This window comes from Salminus brasiliensis, chromosome 12, assembly GCF_030463535.1.
Source record: "Salminus brasiliensis chromosome 12, fSalBra1.hap2, whole genome shotgun sequence".
Classification (NCBI taxonomy): domain Eukaryota; kingdom Metazoa; phylum Chordata; class Actinopteri; order Characiformes; family Bryconidae; genus Salminus; species Salminus brasiliensis.
The window spans coordinates 23,681,069-23,701,418 of NC_132889.1; the positions used below are offsets into that span (position 1 = coordinate 23,681,069).

Genomic DNA, 20,350 nt, shown 5'->3' on the forward strand with positions numbered 1-20,350 from the left:
ATGAAAGTATATGAGCTAGTAATACATAGCTAAGCCTCAATGCTACAAACACAGGGCACTAAATAGCTATAGCCACAGCTGTCTAGATAGGAAGGTAGCTTTTAGCATTACATTTAACAGGCTGTAACTGAAAGGGTTTAGCATACTAAACCAGACAATATTCGACAGTGTTATCAAAATATTATGAATGGCTCAGATGACACTAGCGAGATGTTGTATTAGGTGACCATTCATAATAGAGGTTAACTGGTCCACAGTGGTGCGCTCATTGATCTGTACTACTTGCCGGACTTGCCATTCCCCTCTGGCATCAATTTCCAATGGGGCACCACTGTTAATGTCACTGTTAATCGCTTTTAACAGTTTGTGGAATGTACTGGAGCCGCCGTAGTGAAGGTGTACAATGAATTGTCTACTCGCTCATTTTGGACCAGTTACTCTCTACAATGAACACCTTTCATCACCTAATACAGCCAATGCCATGACATCTTGCTAGTGTCATCCGAGCCAGGGGTGGTTATTCCCACTGATATATCTGTGTAGTTCTTTTGCATTACAGTAACTGTTCTGTCATACTTGTCATACCCTAACTAGGCAAGGTTCATAGTGAAGGTTCTAAGGCTAGTACTAACAAACTATAGTACTAAAAATGTAATTTTATAAAGCTGGTGTACAATACCCACACTCATTGACCCATTTCATAAGGTCTCATGTTCACTTTCACATTCCCATTTACAGACTATAGCTGCACAGTGTGTCCGCCCCATTTTACACTCCTCATCAAAAGAAAAGGGCCATCCATCACACAACCATTGCTCCTTGGATATTATTTGAACGGTGGACCATTCCCAGCACAGCAATGACACAGACATGGTAGTGAGTGTTGTGCTGGTAGGAGTGTATCGAGTTACCATGCTTGCTGGACTATTTAACAATCTCACTGTCACTGCTGGACTGAGAATAATCCACCTGCCACAACCACCCAGCCAACAGGGGTTCTGAGGAGAGGGTGGAGAATGACTGATGCAAATGGTGCATGGCAAAAGACAAGCTACTTACCTACACTCTGCACCAAGTAAGTAAGTATGTCTAATTTGGTGGCCGAAAAGTGTTTAAAACGCTATCAGTGCTGCTGTGAAGTGAAGCACACCCTAACATGCCCCAACCGTTTTGGTCATAGGTGGTCCTGCTGTGGCCCTACGGTTCTTTTCTATTGATAGAAGGGTGACTAATAAATTGTGCAGCAACTAATAAATATATATTTTACAACACCAGTGATGAGGCAATATTAGAAAACTCTAAACCCTTTCAAATGAATCAGCAAAAATAGTTTTGACATTAGCAAACCACAAAAAATGTAAACATTACCAGAGGTCTGCATTACAGCACCTGTTCTCCGGTTTGAGCAGTGTAACTTGTGAAGAAGTGAGTGAGGTTTCTCCTGTCTCTACAAGCCCTCATCACAGAGAAGGAGAGAGGAATAAGAATGAAAGAGACGTTTGACTAGTGCCTTGAGAAAGCTGTGTTATTTTAATGACATCACTGGATCTCCGGGCCTCCATCCACTCCAGCAATTCATTAAAAGACAATAGCTTCATAAAAACAGTTGGCCAAGACACTGGAGGATTGCTCTCAATCACTCTTTTTCTCTATTTCTCTCTCTCTCCTTCTCTTGCAAAGACCTTTGACCTTTCAACTTTCAGGTTTCATGACACTGATCCTTTCCTCCTTTAGATCTAAACTATTGCTCAATGCAAGCTCTTCTCTTAATGCTACAAACTCTCAAACTCTCTGGAAGTTGTGGGCCCTTCACGCTTTAATTTATAGTAGCTACCAAAGAATTCATACAAGCTAACGAATGAGACCTTTTTAGACTTAAGGCAATTACAAACCTAATGTTTGAGGAGCTAACCTAATAAAATGGCAGGTTTATTACTTTATTATTATTTAGTTTATCATTATTTTTCTTCCCAATACAAAACAAGAGTGTTCTAAGGTTTAAACAAACCAGCAGATCATTCAGACATTTGATGATACTAAAGATTATAGGGTGATGTGATGTGAAGTTCTAACCTACAAATGGTATTAAATAGTAAACACGTTGAGAGGGATGGGCCACAGACTAAACATCTTGCTAAGTATACTTTATGAACAAAACTATTGGGACACCAGCTCATTCACTGCCTCTTCTGAAATCAATGGTATTAAAGGGGCATTTGTTGGAGTAACTGTCTCTACTGTACAGAGCAGGCTTTCTACTACAATGTGGAGCATTGCTGTGAGTATTTGATTGCATTTAGTGACAAGAGAGGTGGTAAGGGTCAGCATCATCCCCAGCTCCCCAACTCACCCCAAATGAAGTGGATGGAGCACAAACCATCTTTCCAGAGAACACAGTTCCACTGCTCCACAGCTCAACGCTGGAGGAACTTTTAGACTAAACTAAAGGGGCGAATTGTTGACTAAACTAGGTTATCCCCAAGCACCCCCCCAGCAGTTTGTACAGCATAGAACTTGTAAAATGTTCATAAACCTGTTGCAATAACATGTTAAGTAAACTGAATCTGTCACAGTATGTTAACAGACTGTGAATATGTGTCTTAACCTGTTTACCTACTAATAGAAGTTCAGAGGACTTAAAAATAGATTGCAGCAAAAGATCCTAACCTTTTTCTTAATGACAGCAACATTTTTCACAGTGAACATGAATACCTCCAGACTGTTGGACATACTGTATAGTGTATGTATATTGGAAACATTCATTTATGCTGCTGTGACACGAGCAAGCTGCTGGTCTTTTCTGTGCTAATGGAATAACAGAGTCCACAGAGCGGGATGAAACAGGCCTGCTTTTTAAGGCTAAAAGAGCACAAGATAGCAGGAATGTTCGAGCCACACAGTTCCCCTCGGCACAGGAGAAAAAGTAAACAGAAGAAAGTGACAAAGACCAGTGAAACTGGACGCGCGGCCAGTAAGCAGGCGCTCTGCGGGGAAAGCTTTCATCGGTCCAGTTTCGTTCTTCAGTGCGTGGCTGACCCTTGCATGGAAAGTAATTTGAAAATAATGAAAAGTAATCAGAATGCATTATATGGTTGCGTAATGCAGCAGATTATGTTACTGATGACTCTTTTGGGCCGCTCATCAGTAGTCCAGAATTTGTAACAAGAACTAGGTTTCGAAGAAGTCCCTGCTTTTAGAATGACTGTGTTTCGTTTCTGTGAAATGTTTTCAGATTCTCGTCTTTATCGTTTCAGTGATTATTTACTATGTTGTCCTTTTGCTGCAGTCTGTGTGTGTGTGGGTGTGTGTCTGTGTGTGTGCAGGTGTGCAAGAGCAAGGCCCTCATCATGGCTCATTCTCTTCTAATCTCTCCATCTGTGGCCTTCTTTGCTTTGAGGTTACTGCGCCATGATGGAAGTGATAGACGAAAAGAAAAAAAGAATAAAAAAGCTACATGACACGGAAACACTGCTCAGCCCATTTAATGCACACTGCTCTAGTCCAGCTCACACCTGCCTTAAAACACAGGCAGCGGTTAGTCACCGCATAGGGGTGGTTACACACACACACACACGCACGCACACACGCACACACAGGAAGGAGGTGTTAGGCAGCTGTCAAGTTTTTATCCCCCACACATCTCAAACACTTGGCCCACTCAGCACGTTCACAGCATACCAAAGCCAGGCTTTGAATCTCTCTCTCTCTCTCTATCTCTCTCTCTCTCCCTCTCTCTCTCTCTCTCTCTCTCTCACACACACATTCTCTAGTTCTAGTTCTTTGTCTTTCACTGTTTCTGTCTCTTTCTCATCTGATATCAGGCACCAATCCACTTTCTTTCAAAGAAATTGTGTAAAAAAATGCTTGGTAATGTAATTAGCCATTAAGAACATTATTAGCCTTCAGAAGTTTGAGTATAAATGGGTCATACAAAAAGCAAAGAAAGGCTTATTACACACGAAGGTGTATTATTCAGTAACTACAGGGACTTCTGTACAAACTGTTGGTGTTATTCTTATTAACACTTTCAGCCTGCCGAGGGCCCATATTCTGTGTGAAGGGTTAAAGCAACATTATGCAGCATGTGTGCTCTAAAATACCAGCTTCAGAATCATGTTGATGCTCCATGAGTTGTAATAGAGAGAATAGCGTCTCTATCATTGCTACTACTGCATTACTATGTAATGTTGGTGAAGCAGGCAGGACAGCGCTCAGGAGAACTGTATAACCTGTGTCATATACAGCTCAAATCCGGTAATATCACTCTACAGCATCACTGTATATGCTTCTTTTACATCACATCAGGTTCTGCGTCACAAAGGTACACAGCGTTCACTAGTTCACTCGGCAGCCATTTTTGCATTTATGCTGCCGAGCAGTTTTTTCCAGTCATACGAGACCCAGCTTCTATCTCTATAAATGGGGAGAGACCAAAATATTGGGAGCTGAAGGTCAGATTACCTTTTTGGAACCATATTTTAAATCGCTGATGAAATCTGACTTATGGTTAGTTTGTTGTCTTTTACACAAAAAGCTAAGCTGACTGCCTCTTTTTGTTGAAATGCTGCGTAGAGAACTCCTACTGATATTTCAACCAGTGGCTGCTCATTTATAATGTGTCTAATTACACTGGCCACCTGTGAGGGAAGCTCATGAGCAAGACATACTATTTCAAACATAACGCTGTTTAACAAAATCGAGAGTTTTTGTCAAACATGCAAATCAATATTGCATGTATGTTTTACTGATTATTTAAAGTGGATGAACAGATGTTGTTCATTTTAGTCTTGTTTTGTGGGACAGGAAGGCCATCCTTTACATTTTTGCCATTTCTAAAATCCCTTAGCATCAAAACAAATGAAGACCCACATCAGAAGTTGATACAGAATCATATGATCAACCATAATGTTAAAACCACCTGCTTAATACTGTGTAGGTCCCCCTTGTGCTGCCAAAACAGCTTTGACCTATGACCCTGACATCGGTTCACCAGTTGTCTTTCCTTAAAACCACTTTCAGGTGATACTGACCACTGCATTCCAGAAAAAAAAACAAAAAAAACCTGCCTGATGTTTTGGTGATTCTCTGAACCAGTCATCTAGCCATTTAAATGTTGTCCTTATAAAAGTGGCTCAGATCTTTATACTTCACCATTTTTTCTCCTTCCAGGACTGTTCACTTGCTGCCTAATATATCAACCCCAACCCTGGACGTGTGCTATTGTAACCAGATAGTCGCTATACTCTATTCAACTTCATGTTTTTAATGTTATGGCTAATCTGTGTAAATATAACAAGCAATTGAAAGTATTTTCAATTCTAACCACTACCATCCTTTGAAAAATGAGACTTTACACCACTTATAACGATTGTTCCATATATACCAATTATTATATACATTCATTCTAAAAATAATTATATTCCAGCAATATTATCATTGTTCCATTAAAGTCAAGTTTATTGCGCATGCTATTTAAACTGTGCTTATAGAGTACTATTAATATAATAATTAGCCTCAGTTTATCATGTGCTAATGGTAAAACGGTGATTATGGGGCATTATCACTGCAGCTGTCCCCAGCTTCTCGTAACAAGGCCTGTCCTATCTCTTATACACGTCACGCTGCTGCAGCGTTTAGCGCTGATGATGGCTGCCTCTGTGATAAGCCGTATTTAGACCAAGAGGCTGAGAACATCCCTCAGTGTTTCACAAACTGGACAAACAACTGGCCTGCCAGCTCTGGATGACCACAGAAGCAGATGCAGCCAATGTTGTTACTCCAATTAGGGTCAAGAACCTTCAACTCCTGTGTCACAGAGTCTGTGTAGAATCATTTGAGTTTTGGCAGTTATCAGGGTCAACACACTTGGCAATAGTCCACCAAACTGTTAAAAGGCCACAGTAATGAACTTTGAATGTAAAGAATGTAAGTATGTTAATTGAGATCATACTTCTCTTTGGATATCCCAGCGTGGAAAGAGCTCAGAGCGTAGGCTCAGACATGCTATGGCACCTGTAGAGTGCAGAGGGTTAGGGGCTTTGCTCAAGGGCCCAACAGTGGAAGCTTAGCCAACTTGGGTATTGAACCCACAGCCCTGTGATGCAGGTTTTTAACCCACAACCCCATTTTTAGACATACTTACGTCAAGTTAAGCAAGCCATGAAGGTTATATCTTGCTTTACATATCTTGCTTGAAAGCTTGAAATTATTTTTAGCTTGAAATGATTTTTTTTTAAATCCCTGATTATGGCTTTTACATTAACATAGACCTCCTCCCTTTCGAAAAAGAAGTTTGTTTGTAAAAGTAATCCACTATGTATTAGACTGCCAGGTTTGAACATTACAGCCTAAGCTGCACAACCTTTCCTCCAGCTTTTCATTGTTTTTTCATGGATAATTACCTAATCCCATCCCTGATAGTTCTGAACCAACAGCGAGGTTTGACTTAGTTTGGCAGATTGATACATAGATAGATTTCAGACCTGCTGCTTGTCTCCCCTAGACACAGACAGACAAAGTCTCTCTCTCCGATGTTTGGGCAAAGCGAGGCATTCCTCCGAAATGGCTGTTTATCCCAGATCAATTAACCTCTCACTGCCTGAAGTCCATAATTACAGTTGCCCCATTATGGTCATGTGGTGGGTGCCAAGTCAAACAAAGCACTCATCTTCTCCAGGCACAATGATGTGAGGGACTGACGTTTCAATACTCTGTGGATTAGTGCTCATGTCAGAAACACTCTCTCCTATCCTGCAGCACGTTTTCACGCTGTCGCAATGCTTAATAGCTCAGCAATTCCAAGATCTGTTTGCGTTTGTCTTTTTTTTTTTTTTTTTTGATGATTACTGTAAGCAATGCAAGTGCCACAAATCTTTCTTTGTATTTGGAGTTGAGGAGATCAGGGAGGGGTTGGTTTTGGGTGAGGCTGTGCTAGGCCTGCTTCAGCTGGAGGGTGAGATATTGTTTGGCTGTGTCTGAGTGTCCCTGTCTGGGGTACACCTCTGCATTTCCCTGCCTAGGATAAGAGTATGGATTTCACATGTTTATGGAAAGTTTCATAAGCTTGGCCGTCAGTCAAACGGTCGGTTTTTGTTTCAATATCCTGGACAAAACAAACACTGGCGTGATGCTAATTTAAACTAATAAACCCTTTAGGTGAACGCATAAGAGAAAATTAAGCTCCACAATGCCCCAATGGAAAGGCATGTTTTGAAGCCCACACAAAGCACTTGTAAGGCTTGCATAACTTAAGAGTACTGTGTGGGTGATGTATGAAGAACGTCCATTAAAATCCTGAGAGCACTATCAGCCCTCGCCAATTTAGTGGTACCAATGTGTTCCAGATGCAAGTCAACAATTGTTGCGTTTTAAATGGTATGTGATGAGACGATACATCCATAATGAGGGGACGATATGTTTGGAGATGATTTCCCATCATCAATATGGTGTGGTTCAAAAAGATCATTTACATTTTACAGCATAAAACAAGGAAGAAATACGCCAAATCAATGTTTTGCAGAGCACTTGTAGATTTGCATATAATGCACATAAATCTACTCCTCCTGGAAGATTATCAAGAAATTTGCATCCTCTCCATGCATCATCAGACGCTGTCAGCCGCTTTCCCCCCATTGAATATTTTAATGGCACATTTCAAGAGCATCTGTTGCTTCCTTGGGAATGGGAATTACAACAAAGGCTCTGGCAGAGTGACATCAACATGATTAATCTTTTTCACAAGTTTCCGGAATGCTTTTCATGGCAAAGGGGTTAAAAAAAAATATATATGGAAAATATATATATATATATTGGCTGACTCTGACTCTGTGAAATGGATTCATTTGATTACCATCTCATGCATGCACTGCTCTGGCACGGCATCACCTTGGCATTCCATGAACAAATGAAAGATGAAGGGAGTATGGCGGCAATAGACAGACAGAGATTCCAAGCTTTGATGTACTTTGGCTCCTAAGAGGAAACGAGTGATTGAGTGGAGAAGGCAGGAAGTGGAGGCACACTAATAACGGGCCACGCGTTGGAAGCAGGTCGACATTGAGGATGTCTGCGTGAGCCGTGCTATCATGATTTCACCCCAATATTGAGAGATCTCTGTGAGCTGTGCTGACATAATGTTGTGCCAATACTGAGAGATCTCTAAACCTGGTCACAGTGCATACCATTTACACAAACTGAAGACAACTCCTTCATCCATGCTCTGCCCACATATGCGGCCTTTCATGAAAACTGTTGAGAGGTTGAGCAAGCTTTATGCTACATGGGCAGAAATCCCATCTAACAGAACGGGAAGCTATGAAACTGTAAACTGTAAAATCCCATAGAAGTGCATTATTCATTTCAAATGATTTTCATTTTGTATGTCAGGAAACTCTAATTAATAAAATGAATCAATAAAACATGGCAAATATGTTGTAGCTTCCAACCTGCCTCTTTTTAATTATAGCTATACCAATGTAGTTAGGTATGTAGTTAGGTTCACTATCAAAGAACCTGTAAAAAAAAATACAAATACCACTATAAAGAAGGTTTCTCCAATTATTGCTATTAGAGAATGTATGTGTGGGCAAAGTATAGGTAGGTCAACGAAATGGCACTTGTAAACTTAAAAATAAAAATATCCTTGCTGTAAGAAACAACGACACCTTTTTTTTTGCATTAAACCCTGTAGCACTAGATTTAAGTTGCAGCTTGTTGTGGAAACACACCAAAGGCTAAAGCTATAAAAGCAAAGCTGTGGCTTCTGAGATGCTATCTGTTTAGCCAGGCCAATTCTAGGTGTTACTTTTATAGCCTACAGGGGGCTGCTAAGGTAATGGAGACTTTAAGAAGTTTCAAGAAAAGTCTCTTTTAACCTTTTAATACCTGTCCAGCACCCACAGGAGTGCGTTTTGTGCTGGGAGACAGGATTAAAGATTAAAAGATAAAACAGGGATAGTCAGTTAGCAAGGAAGCAGCCCTAATTGAATGTTTTAGCAACAAGCAGGTGAAGGCATTTTTAGTGTGTGTTAGCAACCCTTCAGGCAAAGCTTAGTTATAAAAAAAGGGGGAAGTGTTCCAGGATCCAACTATACTTCAACTATGGCTACTTTATTAGTTTATTACACTACATTTATCGCAGCTTGTTTTTTGAACATACATTGCTGCTAATCACTTCTGGGCTCACATAACTTTTTTCATTCCAAATCCAGAGACAGCTTCTTCCTGGGCTGAATCCCACAGTGGCAGTCTGGGAGGCTCGCTCCCTGCCCAGCCGAGTGCGCTGTGATGTAATGGGGAGGAGGGCATTCTGTTTTATGAGCACTGCTCTGTGATCTCTTGCCGACACCAATTAGCTGAGCAATCAGACCTCCATGCTTTTGTGTGAGTAACTGCTCGTAAACGCCACAGTTGCCTAGCGAAAGTTAGGCACAACGACTCAACAAATACAATTACGCTGAAACCAGACCAGAAGTTTAACCGTAGACGGAGGAAAGATGACCTGGAGAATTTTTTTCTTTCCTCTGTTTTGTGCGAGAACGGCTGTAAAAGTGTCATTCCTGGACAAGTGTGGGCAAGTGTGCCTTCTCATCCTGTTGCTTACTTTTTGCACCGTGGTCTGAGAGGATTATCTCATAACCACAGTCCCATAACCCATGTATCCATTTCTTGGAATTTCATTGGTAACGTAAACAAAATTAATCCTTCAGAATCTTGCCTCGTGAAAATACACAATACCCCCCACTTGTGCTAATCACCATCATTTTTCTCCCTGAGAAAAAGAGCTTGCCCATTTAAAAAACAACACTTACTGCAAAGTGCGAGCGATGTGTCATTTTCCTCACCTTATTTAGTCTGGCTGCAAAAAAAAAATGCTGGTAATTCGTCAAACATCAACACGAGAAAAATGATGGTGTAAGAGCGCATGATCAAAAGTAGTTCGCCTCCAATCCCATCATCATTAGGTCTGCTGATGTAATATTGGGTTTAATACCAAAGTGGACTATTAACAAGCTCACTTGCTCATTTGTCATGACATTTAATGATTTGAGCATGGCCCGAAGAGACAGTATAATGCCTCATTGAATTCAGACTCGCTGTCATGTGTTCGCAGTTTCTTGCAAGCTCTGCGATTGTTGTCTGTCTTCTTATGCAACACGCTGTCATTTTTGCAAGAATCTCTTATGTGGCATGTTGACGTGCTAAAACACAGCAGCTCGGTTGTGCTAAACCAAGCTGGAACCTTAAGTAAGTAAATGCCATGGTGGATTTTTGCAAAGTCCATGGCCTTGACTAAATGAGAAACACTTGACACAATGGGTCTAGACAGTCTTATAATTGTGCATAATGCGTCCCTTTTGCTAAGTAAACATAGCTAGCTTGCTGAGCCAATCGTAACACGTCACGTCTAACAGTTAATAATATATAATAATCTGAATATCTTAACATATTTAGACTACAGAGAGTTCTGGAAATTACCCAGGCTATCACTGGAGGATTCAGAGAGTACCTTTGTGGTAATTAGTCTCAAATCAAAGGAAACTGCTTCAGCTGTTCACCATATTGCAACCTCTGGTTCTCATGCCCTCTGCGTCCCTCTGCCACAGCCTATTTACTCTGCATAGAACCCTACAATCTGCTGCTGGGTCTCCAGGGAGGCATTTGCTGAATGAAAAAAAAAACTTCTACATTTCAACAAGTATATTAGTCCTCAAAGTAAGAGCAAGTTGCACTCTCTTAACTGCATGAGTGGCCAATGTGGGAACATAGAGGCCTATAAAATTTATAATTAAAAGCTTCAGCTGTGGTAGTATTTCAGAGCTTCTGAAAAGTGTGCGAACTAAGTAACGAAGTAGTTTGGGGTCAACAAAAACTGTCTAAATGAAAACATACTTTTGTATCAAAAATTTGTATCTAAGCATTTCTAAAAGAAACCGTTATCTAGGGTACTTTGGAAATACAAAGGTACGTTACATGGAGTGAGGGACTCCAAAAACTGCCCTGAAAACTGATGATTTACTCAAGATGTTAAAATTACAGCACTGCCTTTGAAACCGAGCCTTTTTTTCAAGGATTGGGTTGATAAAATGGTAGGTTGTAGCATTCTTGTTCCTGACTTTGAGCTTTTTAAGAATATTCCTAGATGTAATGTTCAGATACAAAGTGCTATACAAAGGTTAGCTGCAGCATGTGAAATACTACGGAATGAGCTTTGCACTTTGTACACTTTAAGCCCTGCTGCCTAAATCAAGAACAACCGAATACCTGCCAGCCTTTAGTGGCCATTTTCCAATCGGAATCAGAATATTCTAGACGCAACCTAGAGTCTGAGGTAATACTTTCAAAAATGTTCAGTACAAAATGGTAGCATCTGGAATCCCAGCTGTAATGTCCTCTTCATTGCTCCCTGAGCTCGTTAAATCTACAGTGAGCCCAAAGCGACGGAGGAGCTCAAGCCAAACCACAGAAGCTGAGTATCTTCAGCTCCTCTGTGAGATAAAGACATCCCTTAAAGCCCTGGACACTAGACACTGCAGAATTTGGCATGAATGGATATGCTTCCCTTTGGGTCATAAATCAGCTTGGACCTCAAGGAGGGGGAGTCTGGTTGGGGCACAATGTGAGCTCTTCCCTTTCCCAGCCTGCATTCCTGCTGTTCTCGGGTCCGGTGTAAATCAGTACTGTGACAGGCAGGGCTGCAGATGTGTGGCCCTTCAGCTCCGCCGCTCTACTCCCAGGGTGCAGCAACAGGTCCAAGGACCCTGCTCTCAAATGATCTGTAAATAGGAATTTCTCCCAGCTTCATTCACGCCATAACCCACGCAATATAGAGCTGGCCTGGGAGTCGGTGGACGTGGCCGAAAGACGGAGGGCTGACTCCTCTCCGTTGCAGGTGTCATCAATCCATGACACGTCTAGGTTTGTTCTCTCCTGCTGGAGGAGATTTACAGCCCTTGAAGGGCAGTAAGAAGCCTCATTGACACTGCTTTATTGGAACACGACCTCTGCAGCTGGGGAGGACTTCTTTGGTGAGGTTTACAATGCGTGAAGTTGACTTGGGTGATTGCAGGAGTTGATTTGATGCAGAGGGCCTTTCATGCTTCATTGATGTGCTGGACTGAAGTATGGATCTTTTCTTCATATTAGGAGCTACTGGGAATTCAGAGGTTAAAAGGAGCCCATTTGCTTTTATTGGCAGAGTTGGCCAGAAAAAAAAATCAATTAAGCAACACTCTGGACTAGCAAAAGAGTGGAAAATGGAAAGATATTAGAGTCCTGGGTGCTGCAAAGTTAAATATTTGGGTTAGCGTGTTAAACTTTAACTTCAGTTGCACTGAAGTAGCTTTGGATTCAAACTCGTTTAAAATAATATATTAGTGAATCAATTGAATATTTTACTTGGATTCAGAATTTCCGCGTTTCCCCTAACAAGACATAACAGATACAGCACAAAGAACCATCCTCAGTTCAGTTACTAGTCTAAACAGTTATTAAGTTTAAGTTATGCATTTTTTAGGAAATATTTCAGAGGAGATTAGATGTAAAATCATCTTGCATCTAAATAAAGTTCAAAAAAATAGTTTTAAAAGAGTTACAAAAAATTAAATAAAAATGGGACTCCTAGCAATCATGCAAGATCTGGCAGACCACCAAAACTGCCCCCATCACAAATAACACTTACAGCTTTGATCTCTTTAAGAGATCTAAAAAAACTTCCATGTGTTTCTGTACATTCTTCTGAGAAGATGACTCAACACTGTGGGTCTGAGAGGCTGTTTGAGCTGACTGAGAAGCCCCCTAAACAGATAAAACAGAACTGACCACTGCAGACCTCAGTTCTAAGACCTCAGTTCTCAGTCCAGACCTCGGTTCTAAGATCTCAGTTCTCAGTCCAGACCTCAGTTCTCAGTTCTTCAGTTTGAATCCCAAGCCACGCCACTTTCCCATTAGCAGCCGAGAGGTAGACTCTAAAAGCTGTTGGCCGGCACAGGCATCTGTTACCTGGTGTGGCGGAGCTGGGGAACAACGCTTTCCTCCGAGAATGTCGGCTGCCTGGTGACTGTTGCAGTTTTTACCCTCCTAGTGATGGATTGGAAATGAAGTACTGTATCTCAATTAGAAGAATTAAGATTTTTTCAGTTCATGACAAATGGTATTTGATGAAAGTTACCACAAGTCTTTCAAATACAAAAGGCTCATTTTGCCTCAAATGAAACTGAGTCCATATCTAAATAGCTCTAAAGCCAGTTACAATCAATTACACAAGTCTTAGGAACAGGGAACATGGCATAGTAATATGTAGTCCTTGAGGGTCTACAGTGCAATCGCTTGGCTAACAGAGATTAAAGATTTAGCCTGGCTGGAGGTGTTTTTCTGAGGATCAGCATGTAGGAGCCATAACGGGCAGCATTCCAGTAGTTCCCCGCTGGTCTGCCACACGCACTGGCTGCAGCCTGGCCCACAGCGGACAGGGAGCGCACAGGAAGTGGCTGAGCTGTAAATTACTAACTCCAGGTGACCGTCTATCCTCACTGTGGCATGTTTATTGTACCTTTCTGCCTAGCAAGAATGTCATATATAACCGAGCTAACCCCTCCTTTTGATATGAATCTTCCATGCAACCGACGGATAAAGGCGGAAGGCTGTCTCTTCTGAAGTTTCACAGGCTATGTAAGTAATGCTAATTTATGACACTGATAAAAAAAGACTAATTGCTAGATTATAGTGTGGGAAAGGACAAATGCAATGACAATGCAGTCAGGATCCATCATTGAATATAAAAACTAAGAAGATATATTCAGAATAATATACAGAATAAACGTGCTTTTTATTAGTCTTTGTTTTTAACATTTTAGGAGAATACTCTAGTGTGTAAGACAGACTCTAACAGAGGACCTCAACAAATGGCTTGTTTGCAAACAGTGCAAAGCATGAGTATACTGCTAAATCTCTGTCATGGTAAGTCATTTATCTTAATGTTTCTTATCTCTGCTAAAGCATTAGTAGACTGATAAATCAGTGTGATGATCAGATCAGTTATTCATCTCTGTAACTGAACTCTGCTAATTCATGAGTAGACTGACATTTCACTGTTATCTCAGTGTTACTAAGCTAGACTGGCAAATCAGTGATATCATTTATTTATCTAATACTTTATTTAATGTTTCTTAGCTCTGCTAAAGCATGAGTAGACTGATAAATCACTGTTCTGCTAAATCATTTATCTGTGTTACTGAGATCTTTTGAGGCACGATGGATGATGGCCTCCTCAGTAGTGGGCATGCTAATCATTAATAAGCTTAGCTCTGGTGTTATACATGTCTCAAGTGTGTGCTTTGTGGCATAATGTTACCTATAGCTCACAACTGTAAACTGCACACATAACTTACAGTCAAATGTGGATGATTTGGTTAATAGGATATGGTAATTGAGGGAGTAGTCCTCACTCTACACTAGCTCTCTTGGTAAAGTGATCTCCTCTAATGGATTCTCTTACCACTGTTACGCCGATGACACTCAACTCATGCTCTCTTCCCCCCCCCTCTGACACACAGGTTTCTGCCTGCATCTCAGCATGCCTCGCCGACGTCTCTTCTTGGATGGCGGCTCACCACCTCAAACTCAACCCCAGCAAGACGGAGCCGCTGTACATCCCGGGAACTGCTGGACCAAAAAACGATCTTGCCATCACCTTTAAGAACTCACTGGTCACTCCTTCTACAGAAGCTCGAAGCCTTGGTGTAGTCATGGATGATCAGTTATCGTTCTCAAGTCATGTTGCAAACGTAACTCGGTCATGCAGATTCCTCCTGTACAACATCCGGAGAATTCGACCCTTCCTCTCTAGAGAGGCCGCCCAGGGGCTAGTTCAGTCTCCCGTCACTTCAAGACTTGACTACTGCAACTCTCTACTGGCTGGTCTCCCTCTGCGCACCATCAAGCCCCTGCAACTCATCCAGAATGCAGCGGCACGGGTCGTCTTCAATGTCCCTAAATTCAGCCATGTCACTCCACTGCTGCGTTCTCTCTACTGGCTTCCTGTAGTTGCTTCCTGCATCAGATTCAAAACCCTGACGCTGGCCTACAAAGCCAAGAACGGACCAGCCCCTCCACACTTGATGGCAATGGTCAAAAGCCGATCCGCACCTAGAGCCCTTCAAGCTTCAAGTACGGCTCGGCTCGACCCGCCATTCCTCAAAATCTGAGGAAGACAATCGTCCAGGCTTTTTTCTGTCCTGGCACCAAAATGGTGGAACGAGCTGCCCCTGGGTGTCCGAACGACCGAGTCGCTCGCTGTCTTCAAACGCAAACTGAAGACCCACCTCTTCCGAGAGTACTTGGTCACCTTATTGTCTTGTGTTTAGTAATGTCTAAGCTTAGAGGTATCTTTTGAATTATTAGTCTATTCTAACTAGCTAAGGTTTTTCTTGGGTAAATAGCAAAGCACTTTGTAAGTCGCTCTGGATAAGAGCGTCTGCTAAATGCAGTAAATGTAAATGTAATTATCTGTCAACCAGTAGTCTAGATGGTACATCTAGATAGTACATCGCCTGTCTTTGTGGTGATGCCCTCAAGGATACCTTAATTCCATTAGGCATGAAACATAATTGTACCTTATTAATCTGCAGGGGTTTTTTTTTGGAGGGGGGGTCCTTCCTTTCCTGCACTCTCTTGGCTTTTAGGGCCATGTTTTATCTTTGAGAGTACATTCAGAACAGTGAATTCAATATTTGACATTTTCTGCCCACCTCTGCATACAGATTAGGGGTCCCATTCATCCACATCTGCTTTTTCTTTCTTTTTTGTTACATATCATTCACAACATTCCCAAACACCCTCGTAGCTAGGTGGCTTTCAGCAACTGGGCAGGACAGGAAGAGGGTGAGTGCTTCCTGCCACAGGCCAAAAGTGTGTTGTGCCTGGAAACAGACTGAAGCCAATGACTTCCTGGGCCAATGAGCACACAGTACGATTTGATCTGTGTCCGCTGATAGGTTGTCTGGTTACCCTTGGTTACACCCACATGTCATCGCTGTAACCGGTTGCCTCCCTCTATTGATTCAAATGGAATACTCTCAAAAAAAGTGCATCCAGATTTTTCTGAATGCATTGGTACATGTGTCGGTGCTTTTATACTTGTGTATCTTTACAATGTATATTTTATACATTTAGGTCAGTTTAGAAAATGAAAGTAAAAGAAATAGAATTAGATTTTTGGAGTTGGACTTGTGCTAGCTGAGCATGGTCTACTGTTGAGTTACCCAAGCTTTTAAAGTAGTTTTAATGATCTGTCCAGATTTAGATTTGAGTTTTCTCTTCTTCATAATAACTATAAGGTAAGCTTTAAAGCTCATGAGGTTTCATCAAGGCCTCCTATATAAACTGCCAGGCACATTCTAAGCCTATATTCAACCAGGTGGCCACAGCCCTTAGCTGGAAGGATACAGAAAATGCAGCTCTAGCCATAGAAGGAGTGCTGTACTCTCCTCTCAGTAGGCCTATTTATATTATTATCTGATAGGTCCTTCAGCCTCCGATGCAGTCACCCCTAATGAAGCATTTAGTAGTCTCCCATAATGTTAGGTTTATCACAGATCACTGTAATGATATTCAAAAGACCTATTCCATGTTTAAACTGTTGTAGAAAACCTAGTCTAGACACAAGAGAATCATAAAATGTCCATATAGGGGCATGCGATTTACCTATAAGTGGTGTATATTTAGACCAGAGGAGAGAGTGATCTGATATAAGAACAGAAAGCATGTCAAAAAGCCATGTGAGCCCATAATATATAGTCAGTTCTGGAGTAAGATTCATGGCGTGAGAAATAGAAAAACAACTCTTGAAGCATCATAAATCTTCTAAATTCAAATTTGACAAAAAGTAATTAAAGCTGCTGAGTATTGTGAAGGGTTATCGATGCCTGAGGAGTTAGGGATAAAATCATTTTCATGTCACCTCCTAAAACTAAGTAATGGCCTGGAAATTTCAGTAAAATGTTGCTGGGCAAGAGCTCTTTTTCAAACTCATTAGGTGCATATAATGAGGCAAATATTATTTTCATATGATGAATTCTAACCACTATGTGAGCAAAACGTCCTTGATCATCTCCTGAGGTCTCAGGTTGAAGTGGCAATTTTCTATTCTGCATAATAAGAACTCCTTCACTCTTTAATAAAGCACATGAGTAGGCAGGCACTTTATAGTGCTTGTTTTGGAAATGAGGCACATCCTACCACCCAAGGTGAGATTCTTGAATTATTGCAAGATGCATGTTTGTGTATCAGGCATATGAAACATCTGGTTCGGTCTATAGGAAGACACAAAAGATTCCAGCTCATAATATTTAGTTTAGCCATTTATATATGGTAATTGGATTAATCAAGGCACTGATTAGAGCATCGCAATTGCATATAAATATGTTCAATCAGAACTATCAACATCCCATCAAAACAGTAGGTAATAACACGAATGACAATTAAATAAATACACTATATAAACAAAATGATTGGGACACTTGCTTTTCTACAAAGACTAGACAAGCGGTGTGTGTACATTTGCACATTTGTGTCCGTAATGCATTTTCAGAATTATATATTAAACTTTTCAATAGGAAGAAACTGTAGAGGGGAAAAGTGCATCTTTCATTCTGAGGCAAAATAATAAGGTTGTAAATTGGCTTGTAAAACTAAATCTGTGATTTTTTCACCTCAACCAAAGTCTGATATATACTAGTTATACATTAAAGAACAGAGAAACTCAACACAATATTCAATAAATGCATTATATAATGATATAATTTATATTGTCATATATAATGACAATATAAAATAACTACATTGTAAAAAACTAAAATGATAAATATTCTTTTAATAAGAGCTGCTTTAAGTTGCTTTAAAAGTCCTTGTTGGAAGTAATTTACTTTCACATAGCACTTTTGTATGACCTGTTAACTTTACGAGTTTGATTTATAATGTGTTTCTCTGTGGAAAAAAAAATGATTGAGTCCCTGGACCTGTTGTTTTATTCATTGTTTTTCTTATGGTTCAAATTCACACACTGAGGTCACGCCCTGGAAGTGTCTGAGGAGTCTTAAATCTGACATAGATATGGACATATCAGCGTGTGGCCGTGTTTTAATGAAGAATGCTGAGGAAATGCCAGACTCTGACCTACTGTAGCCTAATGTATGTTACATCATAAGCTGATCTAGCCCTCTGTGGGCTGGTGAAGAGCCCATTCCGGTTTCCATCTGCGTGTGAAGGGGGCGATATTGTATCTGAGCACAGCTATCCTGAGGAAATGGAACTCAGCGTCTGCACAAATAAACTAATGTACATTATGTGTAATGGCAAGTCCCCCGGAATGAGGATTGCAGATTGGCCTCTTAGTTCTCAGGCCACCTTACATACACCTTACATCAGCCATGGCATCAAAACAAGCAGCCCAAAATTATGTACGTTTCCCTTTTGCTGCTGGCAAAACAGTTCTGACCAGTCGAAGCATGAACTCCACATGTTTCTCAGCAATTTGAGCTATAGTAGCTCTTAGATCGGAACACGTACATCAGTGATTCTTGGGTGCCCATGACCCTGTCACCAGTTCACTAGTTATCCTTCCTTGAACCACTTTTGGTAGGTACTGATGGATATTTCTGCAGTAGGTACTGCATACCAGGAACACCCACACAGGACCTGTTGTTTTGGAAGTGTTCTGATCCAGTTACTAGCCATCACTTTTTGCCTTTAGGCAAAGTTCCTCAGATTCTTATGCCCAACCAGTTTTCCTGCTTTCAACACATCAAATTCAAGAACTATAACATCAAGTGTAACACCAATTGGCAGGTGCTTTTAGAGAGAAATAGTCAGTGTTTGATTTCATGTCATGGTATAATGTTATATTATAGGTGTATGTAAAATATGATTCTAATATGATAGGACTAGGGATGCAGCGATCCGATACTACGATCAGATATCGGATATATTATATATACCCCGATATCAACAAAATTAACTGGATTGGGTATTGGATAATTAGTCTCTCGCTTCGCCAGTATTCTAAACTTTATAACCCAGGGTCAGAGTAACCTACAGACATCATACACATATGATAGCAAACAGCAAGACTCGCCCCTATCTATCTTTCAGCATGGTGCCCTTGACCTGTCACCAGCTATCAGCAAGTAATCCAGCTTGTCTTCCATATAAGGAGAACCGAGAAAGGAGGAGCTGCTAGCTCCTCTTTAGTCTCACAGACTTCGAATTTCAGAATAAAAGTCCTGAGCCCAGACAACACTGTGCCGAGGTGCAGCACAGCTATCATTGTTGGTGACCAATAAACAGAAATTGTGTTCATTTATACCTGTGTTCATGAGTTTGTTTTAAGTTAGTAAAGTTGCTATCGGATTGATATGGGGTATCAACTGATACGCCAAGTTGATGTATCGGCATCTGCATCGGAACAGAAAAAGATGGATCGGTCCATCCCTAGTAAGGACTACTTCAGAAGACTCCGATATAATGTTGTAGGTTGCTGTCAAAAAGGACTACTTTAGCTATATCCAGAATGACGAATATAGATTTAGATGTTTCTACAATAACTGAGAAAGCTTGATAACACTAAGAATTTAGCTATAATAAAATAAACATCTATAATGCCTTGTATATAAGGCCTTGTAATAGGTGATCAAATCTCAAAGCAGAAACATGACCATAAGTAGATAATTACAGTACATTATATTTCATTCAACATCTTCTGGTTGTTCCCAAGAAATCATGAGATATTGAATAAAGCACTTAAAAATACATAGATAAAACCTAGACATTTAGTATACACAGCCTTAAAACTCCTCATGGGTTCTTTTGGCAATGGTTCTATGCCGCATCCACACTAGATATGAACCTAGTTGAGTAATATGTCATATGGGGTTAAACAAGAAGAGACAACAGTTACAGTAGTTTCACTGTTTCTGACGGTCCATAGTCTACAATTGCGCTTGTGTGTTGCTGTGGTATGCCTTCAAATCTTTGTCCAGTGTTCAAATCATGCTAATTTCAGATTCTCTAACATGTCAGTCTGTGCTATATAAACTGTCATTAAATAAACTAACAGCAATTGTTGTCCTTTCCAGATACCACTATTGAACATTTGGGTATCGGTTGATATCGAAGCTTTAAAGCAGCATTATGTGAGAACTGGTGTTGTGGAACTCCCTCAAGACGGACAGTTACATGCATTTCTGGACTTCTGAGAGATACAGAACTGTCACTGAATTGAAAGAAGTATGTGGACTTACATGGCAGAGTAGTATTACAGGATTTCATGACTCAGGTTCCACAGCGTTACACAGTT

The 20,350-nt window shown here is 40.8% G+C and overlaps 1 protein-coding gene across 1 annotated transcript in view; it reads right to left on the reverse strand.

Moving 5' to 3' along the window:
- Window positions 1-20,350, reverse strand: part of ntn1b (netrin 1b) — a 74,723-nt gene that overhangs the window by 36,925 nt on the left and 17,448 nt on the right. The gene's annotated exons all lie outside the window — the stretch shown is intronic.